Genomic DNA, 13,863 nt, shown 5'->3' with positions numbered 1-13,863 from the left:
ATAATATGCCCCCCAACCCCCGCACTAGGTCTCATCCTTATCTCTAATAGTTAGAAATGGGCTTAAATCCTGTAGTATGAGCTTTAACCTCCCTTCTTCAAAATATCTGTAATCACGAATTATGATAACTGTGGATGTTCTTGGTACCATCTCGCACCCCCGCTGCACTCACTCAGCCCATGTGGAAATGGCTGTGCAAGGTGGCGGGGGATCGGGCCCGCTCTTGGGATTTATTGCACGACAAAGCCCTCTGCAGTTCAAGTTTTACACGGGTTGTGAGCTCTCTGGGGCAGGGCCATCCTTTGATTCTGTGTTAGTGCAGCACCCAACACAGCAGAGCCCTAATCCACAACTGCAATGCAAATACACGTCATGTCGCTATTTAACCTCACTAGCTTTTGGGCAGTTGAACAAAAACGGGTGCAAAACGTCAGGGCCCGATCCGGTAAGATCCTTTATTTCTGCAAGTAGCCCTTATGCAAGCAATCCCAGCTAAGACAGGAGAAACTTCCCAGGGCACACAGGTAGCCCCCTGCCTTTTGCAAAACTATTAAAAGGAAATCCCTCGTTAACCTCTAGGGCATAAGGGTCACATCTCTGAAGAACCTAGTGAGTTGAGACTTGCGCTCAGTCACCTGAAGCCACGCAGCTTTGTACGGTTTCCCTGTCACAGCTCCCAAACTGGGCTGGGCCTGGTCAGTGCTTGGCAGGGAAGCTCCAAGGAGCTGCTACGGGCTGCAGGAAGTGGTGATTCACTAGGAGGTGCTCTTTCTCTCAGCCAGGGTTCAACCAGCATCCGTCCCCGCCAGGTGTTAGTGGGCTGGGGTTGCTGTCGTCTGATTGAGACATAAGTCTATGGTCATTAAAGATCCCATGGCATTTTTTGTTTATAAGAGCAGGATGTTAATTCCAGTGGCCTGGCCAGTTTGGGGGATTGTATTCAGCCGAACTGAATCCCTCAGTTGCATCTTCTGAGATGTGCACTGAGTGAGTGAAGGACTTTTTGGTGCCTCAGACTATGGGCCTGGCGGGTATAATAGGCCAGGGAAGACTCTGCCACAGGACGCTGGGCTGGGGCTGCTCGGGCCGGCCGGCCCGGGGCTCTCTGGTGCAGGGGAGTGGGGCTGGTTCGGGGTTCCGGCTGCCCAGGGTTTCTCCGGCCATGGGAGGTGGGAGGCGACAAGGCTCGGGGCTCCTGCCACAAAGGGCGGGGCAACGTGTGGGGCAAGGGGGTCAACCTCATTGAGGGGAAAATCTGTTGTGGGTTTTTTTTTTTCTTTTCTAACCCTGTTCTCAGAAATGTCTGAAACATTTGTGCTGAATTTCAGCTGGCGGCAAAAACCCAACATAGAAAATGTTTGCCCTAACCGTTAACGTTTAGCAAAGTTCTAGGAGACCTAAACCAGGAACTTGTAGCCTAGAGTGTTGGACAGCTATAACTATAGAGATTGCTGGCAGCGTTGCCTATAATGTAACTAATTATAACCTAATGACGTCCCTTTAAATGACCAGGTATCTTTCATTCAGTCTGATTTCTGGTCATGACAGATACCAGGACTCTGGTCTTCTGGTCTGAGCGCCTGCTGTGGAAGGCTGGGCCCTTGGGGCTTTTGCTTGAATTTTCTGGAATCCAGCCCCGGTGGGTGCTGGCACTGTTCCAACACTGATTAAGCTGGTTTACCAGATTGCTTGAATCAAGAGACGTTCCGCTGTCATTTCCAAAGGTGTGTGTGTATTAAATGAACGTCTTGTATCCCCTTGCAACGGAAGCAATTTCCTACCGCACAGGTCATGAGGTGTTGATCAGTCCCCTGTCTAAATAACTTCATATCCTCCCTCTCTTCTGATCTGTGAATTCTGCCCTTGTTATTTTCAAAACCCACGGTGCTTTGTGGCTGAATGAACTGGTGTTGCTAAGCGTCTTGCAGGATTGGGTCCACAGTTTGTATCTAGTTTGGTTACTGTGGGTCCCATTTTCCCCTAAACTAAGCAGATAATTATTTCCACCCACTCGTTTAACGCATCCTCTCTAATTGTTACCATTTGGTCTTGGGATCATCATTGGCCTTGTTACATTTCATTGCTCCGTTTCAAATCACCTAACATCTGCCACGTGGCCTCTCCTCGAATGCCGCTGCTGTAGTTGTCAAACGGTGCCTGTAATTGATGTGTGACGGGGGCACGATGCAATTCCAGCCCAACTTCCCAGTCCCATCATGCTGTCGTGTCCCGCTAGCCTTGTGATAGATCATAGCAGAGAGATTTCCCTATAGCTCCTTGAAGCCAGTCAGCCAGCCTAAATGAAATGTGTTCTGCATTATCCTGAGGGGTTTGAAATGGGTTGGCGTGGGGGAGGTCTGCGTTCTTTCTGATCTGGTTTAATCTCATTTCTTTAGTGGCCTTGCTCTTTGTTGAGGTCTTTTTTATTATCTCAAAGCATTTTTTCTCTCCTGCATGGGCCCATGGGCCTTCCACTTGGTTGCATTTAAGAGAAAAATGTTCCAAGTGGCTTTAGCTTTGGTGAAAGGGGCTGGTCTGTTTAACTGCAGGAGAAGGGAATGGGCCAGGCCCTTGAAGCCCTGCTCAAGAAAGCCAAAGGGCCCCATCCCTCAGCTAGGGGGGAGGGATCAGCAGAGAAGGACTGGAGTCAAAAGGGCTGAGTCAGGATCAAACAAGCAACCAAAATTGCCAGTGGGGGACACTGATTAGTGAACCCCAGGTGACGCCCACTGCCCTGAGGAGTCTAGGGAATCAGAGGATGCTGTCTAGTGGAACTCTGCTTGGATAAGGGAGTGAAAACAGGCCAGACTCTGGTTGGGGAGTCGGGTACCACCAGACCTAAGAGAATGGCCTACTCCTTGAGCCCAGGAGAAAGGTCTTCAGGAACCAGAGGTCAACAGAAAGGGACAAAGAAAAGGGGAGGAAAGGGGTCCAGAGGTGGAAAAGAGGGAACCAGTGGTGGGACACTGGGCAGGGAACCCCAGACAGCACCTCATACCCTGAAGGGATTGAGGCATTTGGCAGACGTGGTCTGGTGGAACTTTGTCCTGATACAGGAGCGAAAGGGAGCCAGTTTTGCAGCTCAGGAGACTAAAGTCCTCTGCTTATCCACCGCGCAGGCAACGGCAGGGGAAACGTACTCCAAGTCGGCCCCTGTTGATGATCGATGCTGTTCTGGCAGGTTCACCTGAAGATCATTCAGAGCACATGGCCCTTTTTCTCTTGGCTCCTCTGATTCTGTCAGCCACAGGGCCCGTTCTTGTCGTGGCAGTTTAAAGGCCTGGACAGCTCATTTTTGTGTTTTTAAAAACAACAAGGAGTCCAGTGGCACCTTAAAGACTAACAGATTTATTTGGGCATAAGCTTTCATGGGTAAAAAACCCCACTTCTTCAGATGCAGGAACTTGTGTTTTTAAGTTCCTCGAGCTTTTACTGGCTTGGAAGCTCCACATTCTGCTTTGGTCCTTGCTGGGTCACCTACCCTGTGCAACGAGGGTGTAAAACGCAATCATTCTGGTTGGGTAGCAGTTTCCACCCACTTTGCACTAATTTTTTACACGTGTAAGTGACCTATGCACATGGCAGTGGAGAATCAATCCCCGAAGGCGTGTCCTGTGATGAGCACATCTGTAAAAGTAACTCTTTTATTTACTGCAATAAGATGGCTATAGGAGATTTTCCTTTAGCTTGGGGAACTGATGGATCCGGTGCATGCGAATAAAAGTGTATTTGAAGCAGGAGTATAAAGAAGAGAAATAGGGTTAAATAGACGGGTGTCACCTGTGACAGAGATGGAGGCTGTCAGCATGGTTTGGGAATTGGTGAGCTAAGTTCATCCCGTCTAATTTAATGTAGATACACCAAGGAGGAAATTGGCCCAGGCTATGTTCTAGCACAGGGGTTCTCAACCTTTTGCTCTCTGAGGCTCCCTTTGACATGCTATAAAAACTCCAGGGCCCAGCGGGGGGTGGAGGGAGGCCTCGGGGCAGGCGCCTTGGCCATAGGTGTAATTTGACTTCTATTTTGGGGGGGGGGGCAGGGGCCGGGAGGGCTTGAGCCACCTCCGCATGGTGGGGTCCAGGGAGGGAGCGCCACCTTCACCCGACTCAGCAGGCCACCCAGCCTGTTTGGGTTGTGGGGGGGGGTAACCAAAAATTATAACTCAAAGGTGGGGGGCTCAGCTCAAAAAGTTTGAAAACAGCTCAGGGTGCAGGCGGGGGGTAGCTGGGTCTGTGTGTGGGCAGGGGGTAGCTCAGGGTGCAGGGAGGGGGTAGCTGGTCTGTGTGTGGGCGGGGGGTAGCTCAGGGTGCAGGGAAGGGGTAGCTCAGGGTGCAGGGAGGGGATAGCTGGTCTGTGTGCAGGGAGAGGGTAGTTCAGGGTGCAGGGAGGGGGTAGCTGGGTCTGTGTGCAGGGAGGGGGTAGCTCAGGCGTGAGGCGTGAGGCGGTATGACAGGGCCACTCCAGCCCAGAGCAGCTCTTTAACCCCTTCCGTGCTAGTGTGGGGTTTCTATACACCGTTGCGTTGCCTCAGCATGGCCCTGAGGGTAAGCTGCTGTGGTGGGGATGTAAATCCAAAAGGAGATGCAAGCCAAGAAGTCAAGGGCAGATTAAATCTGTCCTGGAGATGGGTTCAAAGGGATAATGAGGCCCCCTGCTGATTTCACTGCTGGAAGCTCCCTTCCTGTCTCCTGCAGAAGCACTTTCTTTCTGGTGTCAGTCCCGGGACCTGCAGTTTCTGAATGGAAACCTCCTTCCATTGGCGGGAGGGGGAGGAGGAGGAGGAGGAGGTTGTTGTGTTAATCTGAAGTCACTTGATGCGTCCTTTGGCTTTGGGTCAAGCCTTTAATACTGGTGAAAGGCACCAGATTGAAAGCCTTGGAGCCTCTGTATATCCACCGCATGAACAGCAGCAGGGCCAGCTTCCACCCCTTCGCCCCTGCCCGTGCGTCAGGCAGTCTAGCTCAGCGTTAGAACAGGGCTGAGGGCACCAGAAACTAGAGCCCAGGGTAGGAGCCGGGAACCAGAGCCAAGGGTTGGAGCCGGAGTCAGGAGCAGGGCTGGAGCAAGAGTGATTGCCTGCAACAAGCTGCCGAGCTTAAAAGCAGGCCTGCAGTAGGACTATCAAGTGGTCCTTCCGCAGTCTGCCTGGAGGCTGGGCGGGCTAGTCCTCATCCCTGACCTATTTCCACTGAAGGTGCTCGGTCCTGAAGCAGTGTGGTTCAAAGTAGATCTTGAGGGACTTCCTCTCAGGTTGACCATTCAGTCCTGGGCAGCAGCTACGAGCAGGTGGTGGTTTTGTGATGCGGGCAATTTGGTGAGCCCCACAAGTCATCAAATGGCTATCGGATGCTAATGGGTTTCAGTCGCTGGTAGCCCCCGTCTAGAGAGGAGCTGATGCCTAGAGGTGAAATTCTCCACAGCCCATTAGCCAATCCCCAGAGCTATGCTTTTAACAGCAGAATCTTGTGGAGGGAGGGGTGCTGGGAAGAATGTATGTGCTAAGTACTGTCTCCAGCCCTAACTGCTGTAAATGTCTCCGACTAATTTATTACCTGGCACAGACATGAAGTGGCTGTTTGGGATCATTTGCTCCGAACAACTTGGGGGATATTAAAATGCTGAACCGCATGCTTGAGGCTTTCCTGTCTCAGCTAGTGGCCATGATCTTAGCTTGCTGAGTGCGTGACACAGCCCTGTCGGGGACGGACGGAAAGGCGGCCGTGTATGGCAGTATGGCTGGGCTGGTGCGGATTTCAAATGGCCCGTGCAGCAAGGGGCCGCGTGGGGTTTTTAAAAGGGGGTTGGAGCCCCCAGCAAACCGTGAATTGTGGCAGGGGAATGGAGGAGTTTATGGAGTCACTGAATGACCTAGAGGATGAGCTGAGGAAACAGGTCAGGGATGAGTTGCTCAGAGAGGCTTTCAACTACCATGAGTCAGATCCACAGCTGGTAAAACTCAGCGAAGGTCCATTGACACCAATGGAGATGCACCTGTTTACGCCAGTGGAGGATGTGAACCCAACAACTTCACTCCAAGCTAGAAATGGGGCCCAGCTGGAACCCCAGACCCAACTGTTCACGAATGTTGGGGGAAATCTGAATCCTGATCCAGCTCTGAACTTGGCTTGGAGCCCACCTCTATTCCTAACCTAGCGGCAAGCTGGTCAGGCAACGTGTGTCCCAGGCTCGGGGTGGTGCAAAGATGGCTTAAAGTCTCCTTTGCCCTCTGACTCTAGACTGGCTGGGCCAAAGAACATGGCCCCTTGATCAAATATCTGTAGCTAGAGCAGGATCTATGGAAGCAGGTAACGAGAAGTGTAAATCCCACAGCCATGTCTGCTGCTGTGTGGGCCTGATCCCTTCATCTCTGCTGTGTGTTCTAGACCCTGTTCACGTCAGACCGAGTTAAATCTCCATTGCAAAACAGTGCAGTTCCCAGGGTTAAAGGCCCGGCCTTCGTCTGCCCTTCAATCCATTCTGGGCTCTCCAAGTAGATTCGGTAACTGGTACCTGCTGTCCCCTCACTCTTGCCCGCCATCTAGGTCCGGGAGACTGGCAGAAGGGGATGTGGGCGCTCCTATAATGTGCAGTTTGACAGCGAGAAGGAAAGACACGTGCTTTCTGAGCAACATGGGGCGGGAAGGCCAGGAGCTTCCCGTATGATCCCCCTCTCGTAAGCTGACTTGGAAGCTGTAATCTCTCTCTCCCGCGTGTGACACGTATGGACAGAAGGGTTGTCTCGTCAAGTCTGGGCAGCACCTGCAGCTCCGGGGGGAAGGTGTTGATATACGGTTCGAGCTTTGTGAATGGGAAGCCCTGGGCTGGGACTTGTCAAACCAATACATGCCTTCTTTAAAAAAAAAAAAAAAAATTTAGCCACAGGCGCTGAGCAGCTGCGACCGTTGTGCTCCTTGAAAGAGCTCCCTGGAGTTCCAGGGCGGAGTGCTTCCCTAGCCCCGTGGGAGGGAGCCTGGAGAGGAAGGATGGTCCAGTGGTTAGGGCAGAGCCTCAGAATTAAGAGATCTGGGTTCAAGTCCTTGCTCCACCAGTGGCGTCCTATCTGGCCTTGGGCAAGTCACTGACCGCTCGGGTTCTAGCTCACCATATGGGGAGAGGGACAACAGCCCGGCCCTAACCTCGCATGGGTGCTGTGAGGCTATACCCATTAACGATTGTGATGGGCTCGGGCTCTGCCGTGAAGAGGGTCAGGTAAGTAGTTAAGGTAGAACAGTTAAGTGTCGGTGGAGCTGATTGTCCGCCATCGTGCGTCTCATCTGTCCTACTCACCGCTGGAGCTGCCCATGCACTGAGCGACCCTTTCCTTTAACTTCTGTTCAGTGCGGTCTCAGGGTCAGAAAAGCATCTCTGATTCTCACCTGGAGCTAGGAAGGGTGTGGTCCTTGGGAGTGACAGCAGTCCCAACTGGGCCAATAGTGGAACCCCGTGTCACCTGCAGCCGTAAGGCCTGGGAAGCACCTGAGATCACAGAGGGCTGCTGGCAGCTGCTTGGGTAGAGGCTAGAGTCCAACCCTGCCCTTGCCGTGTGCCCATCCAGCGATGGACAACAGGAGCTGCAGCACGGGTAGTGAAAGAGCAGGGTCAGGCAACCCTCAGTGCCCAGGCTGAGAGCGGAGACAGGAGGCAAGTGAGTGGTTAACTGGGCTCTCCACCCCACCCCCGGCGTGCAAGTGGGTATGAGGTCCCTCTCTCACTGGTTTTGGCTGCAGCGCTGCCTCCAGCATGGCCATTCTGGGCTCCCCTCCATTAGCACTGATGAGTGAGGCCTTGGCTTACTCATTTAGCTTGAGTGCTGACAGATGAGGGATTTTGGTAATGCAGGTTTCTCTCTCTCTCTCTCTCTCTCCTTGGCTGGTTACATCTCATCGCCCCATGAGCCTCGGGCGTTGAAAAGCTGTTTGTGCTGCGGGTACATAACCCCACGACAGGGCCGGCTCCAGGCACCAGCAGAGGAAGCACGTGCCTGGGATGGCACATGCTAAAGGGCGGCATTCTGACCATTCTTGGGGTGGCACAGTCCGAGTGGGTTTTTTTTTTTTTGCTTGGGACGGCAAAAATGAGAGAGTCGGCCCTGCTCCACGAGCTATGGCTGAACTATATTCACTAGGTGCAGTTGACTCCAGTTGAAGGTCCAGCCCCTACCCCCAGCCATGCTGAGCTCAGCACAGGAGCCAGTGGGTCGGCTTGGGTTAGTTAGGATTGCTGGGTCAGGGTCCGTATAGACACATTCTGAGTTGTACACAGTCAGGGTAGTTCCCATTAGGCAGATTGATACGAGCGTTTTTATTGGCGTGTCCCCTTCCATCCCACCTCAAAGTTAGATCATGATAAGCTGCAACATGGTGATTCTCACTGGCATGCTAACCGTTAAATGTTTACCTTTACAAAGGCTGAGTGAGATGATTTTCCAGACAGATGTGTTCATGGCACCATGGTGACACTTACCTTCTCCCCATCTCTCTCTGCAATGGGCCGCAGAACTCTTCACCATCTGGAACAGCTTCCCTGTCTCTCTTCAACTGACTGATTTCTCTGGTCTTGAATGAGTCTCGTTTCTTCTCCTCAGACTCTAACTGATAAAATGGATCAAGTCTGACTCCCTGAGCTAACCCAGAAGTTATGGGTGCTGCCTCCTGCCAATTCCCTTCTTCTATTTTTTTCTCTCCCTCCATGCACTGACTCATCCCTCCCTCTCTGTCCGTTTTCTCATTTCCGTGAGCTGGTTTCTCTCTCCTGTTCTTATTTTTCACTATTCTTTCTTTGAAAATCGGCGTCTTCCATCCTCTGATTCCTCCTGTCACATTCGATCCCATTCTCTGTTGTTCACCTCCCATGCTGTCTTCCATATTTATATGGAAGATCTTATTAACCACACTTGGTCAGGTTTACCATTTGGGCAGCAAGACTTCTGCTATAGAGGCTAGTACCCAATAATGCCAACCCCAAGCATTTAATAGTCATGAGTCTGGCCCCCAAACATCATGAGATTATCTTAAAAAACATATTTTTTAAATAGATTTTTGGGTTCTTTTTATTTGCCTTCTTGTTTTTGAACCTTCAAGGTGCACTTGGGTTGTGTTTTCTAGCTTTTTCTCTTGCAACCAATGAGGGCTAGAAGTTTAATTTGGGCATGGAGCTCTTTGGAAAATCTGGCCATCAGAGTCATGGTGGGAGCTACTGGGGACTGAGCTCTTCTTAAAAACCTAGTCCTGGTTGTGGGTGTTTATCCCTTGAAAATCTGGCCCTAGTCAGTTTTGTAAATCTGCCTATAAGTGTTTATTGTAGAGTGTTGTGAGGGATCTTTGTGGACATCCTGTCTGTAGGGTTAGGGTACAGTTATCTCTTTGACTCAGGTCTTCTGCTGTTGGGGAAAAGCCAGTTGTCTATTGATAAGTGACTCAACAGTGCCAGGAGTTTACTTCCTGCTCTTCCGGAGTATTTTTGTTTTCCACCCAAATATTCCCTCAGATCCACTGGGGTCTGGTGACCTGTGACAAGGGAGCCAGGGAATCTGCTCTACGCTTCTTGGAACGAGTTTCTCCATAGAACGCATGCCCCTTCCGCTGAATTTTTTACAGGTGCCAGATGGCCTGCACAAAGCAACAACGGGCAGAGGTTCAATGCTTGCTCCATTGCTTGGGAACGAGCTTTTGGGTTTAGCCTTTGCACCAGTCTCCCTGGTGGGTAGGTGCTGAATCATCGGGGAGGGGGGCGGGAATTTTCTAAATAAGAATCAGAAATAACTTGAAAGTTAAGTTGGCATCTCGGGACTCCCCCTCCCTCCACTATACTTCTTTTACTGCCAGCATCTCTGAGGCCTGCATTGGTCCAGATGAGCTGATCTATGGTTGAGAAAGTCTGGAGGGGACTTCACAGCCCACCAATGTCAGACACACAAGAACATAAGAACGGCCATACTGGGTCAGACCATAGGTCCATCCAGCCTAGTATCCGGTCTTCTGACAGTGGCCAGTGCCAGGTGCCCCAGAGAGAATGAACAGAACAGGTAATCCTCAAGTGATCCATTCCCTGTCGCCTATTCCCAGCTCCTGGCAAACAGAGGCTAGGGACACCATCCCTACCCATCCTGGCTAATAGCCATTGATGGACCTATCCTCCATCAATGTATCTAGTTCTTTTTTGAACCCTGTTATAGTCTTGGCCGTCACAACATCTTCTGGCAAAGAATTCCACAGGTTGACTATGTGTTATGTGAAGAAATACTTTCTTTTGTTTGTTTTAAACCGTGCTGCCTATTCATGTCACTTGGTGACCCCTAGTTCTTGTGTTATGAGAAGGAGTAAATAACACTTCTTTATTTACTTTCTCCACACCAGTCATGATTTTATAGACCTCAATCATATCCCCCCCCCCCCCAGTCGTCTCTTTTCCAGGGCCGGCTCCAGGCACCAACTTGGCAAGTAGGTGTTCGGGGCGGCCACTCCGGAGAGGGGTGGCAGGTCCAGCTATTCGGTGGCAATTCAGCGGACGGTCCCTCACTCCGGCTCGGCGCGAAGGACCTCCCGCTGAATTGCCGCCGCAGATCGCGATTGCGATCACGGCTTTTTTTTTTTTTTTTTTTTAGCTGCTTGGGGTGGCCAAAACCCTGGAGCCGGCCCTGCTCTTTTCCAACCTGAAAAGTCCCAGTCTTAATAATCTCTCCTCATATGGAAGCCGTTCCATACCCCTAATCATTTCTGTTGTCCTTTTCTGAACCTTTTCCAATTCCAATATATCTTTTTTGAGCTGGGGTGACCACATCGGCACACAGTATTCAAGATGTGGGCGTACCATGGATTTATATAGAGGCAATATGATATTTTCTGTCTTATTATCTATCTCTTTCTTAATGATTCCCAACATTCTGTTCGCTTTTGTGACTGCCGCTGCACATGGAGTGGATGTTTTCAGAGAACTCTCCACAATGACTCCAAGATCTTTCTTGAGTGGTCACAGCTCATTTAGACCCCAAACAAGTCTATCTTTATATACCTCCCACACACTGATTTTTTTCAGAGGTGCTGAGCGCCTGCAACTCCAACAGAAGGCAAGGGGCTGTGTGGAGTCCCAGGTCTTCTGCAAATCCAGCCCACTGTGAAGAACAGAGGCAGTTGCAGGCTTTGGAGGTGAGAGACAAAGCTCATTGTGCTTCTAGACAGCAAGGCCTGGCCTGGTCAAAAGGGATCCGCTTTCTGTTCTCTGTGCTTGAGATATCCCATCCCATCTCCTAGAACTGGAAGGGACCTTGAAAGGTCATCGAGTCCAGCCCCCTGCCTTCACTAGCAGGACCAAGTACTGATTTTTGCCCCAGATCCCCAAGTGGCCCCCTCAAGGATTGAACTCACAACCCTGGGTTTAGCAGGCCAATGCTCAAACCACTGAGCTATCCCTCGCCCCCTCTCTCGCTCTCTCTCACTCTCTCTCCTTCTCCTCTTCCTTCAGCTAGCTAGGGGTTTCTGAAATGTTAATTAACCTCATAATGAGAAGGAAGAATTTCAGAAAGGGCTCATCTGGTGAACAAATCCATTAACCCTCCGTAAGATGCATGCAGCTGTGTACTTAACCTGACCCTGTGACTTTCATACACCTGATTTATAGCTGCAGCTCATCCGTTCGAGTTAGGAGGAGATGTTGGTAAGGTTATTCTGGGCCTGAAACTCAGTGGGGGAAAAAAATTCTTTTGAATAAAAATAGGACACAACCGTAGATCCCTTCTGTGTTTGTGAAACACAGAATAACTAACTGGAGTATTAGTTACGAATGCCCGCAATGTGCTGGCTAAGCAGCTGTTTAGGTAATTATAGTCCCCTCTCTACATTCCTGTCCTAAACTGTTGGGTACCGTGCACTGTGACATTCACAGATGCTGTGTGCCTCCCCAGAAACGGTTGCCTTTCCATGGTGGATGAAGGGAAAAGTGTGTGTGTGTATAGTCATTGTGGGGATGGGAATGGGCGAAATATATACCTGTTGTGACTTCTTTGCCTTTTTTCCATTGGACAACAATGCATATATAATATACAGCATAAGACCTTTTTTGTGTGGTGTTATACAGCTGACATGTTTAATCTCCTAGGCTTTCCCTGAATTACACAATACTACAACATGCAATGTATGCATATTTAATATTGCATTGCATTATATTATTTGAGAGACATATGAGCGCACACTTAAAGAAGACAGTACTGAAATGCATATGCATATATGTGTTGAGTTAAGGCTAAATGGTCCGCCTTGATTTGCGTGGGTATGATGCAGTTTTCTGCATGGCATTTCCTTGCTTTTGTTTTCCTTCTTTGCTTTATTAAAAAGAGAAGAAGGAAGAGGCAATATTTGCCCACTGTTGTGACCAGCTGTAAGTGGATGAAAATCAACTGCGACAAGCGTGGAACTTTATTCCGTTACAAAACCAGAGCAGGCAAAATTGCTGCTGAAATCGTAAGCAAGGGCCACTCTGTTCTGCAATTACTACGGTCCCTTATGCACCGAATTGCAAATCATATCCCTTCCTGGAGTGGAACAGGATCTGGAAGAATAAAATGAGCGCATAGAGGCAAGCAGCTCCAGAAAACAGCTTTTAGCAGAGATGGCAAAATGGTCTTAATCAGTCTCTGCTGCTTTTCTCGGTGGGGGAAGCCCTGTGTGTGGACGGCAACAAGAAGGGTACCGTTTTCAGAGTATGCTATATTAACCGCTTCACTGCTGGTCCTCTGCTCTAGCTTGCTGCTCTGTAGCAGGATGCTGTTGGTGTCCCAGTATTCCATTGGGATCTTGGTGGAAGGGCATGCTGTGAGCTATTTAGCCCCCGGTGAGAGGTTTTGTTCTATGTGCTTGGCATTTGAGGCAGCAGTGTACTGGATAATGGTGAAAGGAAAGGAGTATCCCATCAGTACCAACACACATGCAGTTATCCGTCCTCCTAGTACCCAGGGAATCCTCGGCATTTTCATTTGTAATTGTTGTCTCCCCTCCACTGTCTGTAAAGTGTAAATAAACCTTCAGGGGGTGGGGGGAGAGCTGGTTTTACACTTGATTTTATTAGCGGGGAGATTATCCCACTGAATAGAGGTTTCCTGACTCCCTGTCATGCATGTAGCGCTGGTTAGGGATGTTTCCATGAAACGTTTGTGGCGGAATAATTCTGATTCATCAAAACTGAATCTTTGCAGAACAGGGTCAGTTTCGATGAGTCTCCTGACTTGAAAATAATAATAATACAAAGTTTTGAAATTGTCAAAATGTTTCATTTCAACTCTTTTGAAAGGAAAAAATTCTGGTTTGAAATTACTTTTCATTTCAAAACTTAAGCTAATTAGACTAAAATAAGAAAATGAAAGTCAAAATTCAAAAAGTTACATTGCATGACAAAATTGTCGAAGCAAAATGTTTTGGTTGACACAAATTGATTTTGTGTGTGTGTCCTGATTTGGGATGATGATTTTTCAAACTCTCAAACTTTTCTGGATGGGAAAACTGTTTGTCATCTTGCTCTAATATGATGGTGAAACCACAATGTATCTCCCATATACAATGTTCATGTAATTGGTGTGTGTGTGTGTGTGTGTGTGTGTGTGTGTGTGTAAGCACACAGCAGCAGCATGTGGAACGATTTGCAATATTGCACACAATGCCCAAGGATACTGAGAGTGCAGTCCACGCCATCCTCCAGATCATTAATGAAGATATTGAACAAAACCGGCCCCAGGACCGACCCCTGGGGCACTCCACTTGAAACCGGCTGCCAACTAGACATGGAGCCGTTGATCACTACCCGTTGAGCCTGATGATCTAGCCAGCTTTCTATCCACCTTATAGTCCATTCATCCAGCCCATACTTCTTGAACTT

At 49.6% G+C, this 13,863-nt stretch overlaps 1 protein-coding gene across 2 annotated transcripts in view; it reads left to right on the top strand.

Moving 5' to 3' along the window:
* LOC101938635 (protein phosphatase 1 regulatory subunit 7-like) overlaps positions 1-13,863 on the top strand; it is a 42,998-nt gene that overhangs the window by 27,174 nt on the left and 1,961 nt on the right. The gene's annotated exons all lie outside the window — the stretch shown is intronic.

This window comes from Chrysemys picta, chromosome 1, assembly GCF_011386835.1.
Source record: "Chrysemys picta bellii isolate R12L10 chromosome 1, ASM1138683v2, whole genome shotgun sequence".
NCBI lineage: Eukaryota > Metazoa > Chordata > Testudines > Emydidae > Chrysemys > Chrysemys picta.
The sequence above is the reverse complement of the archived record's forward strand: the minus strand, read 5'-3'. Positions and strand labels throughout refer to the sequence as shown.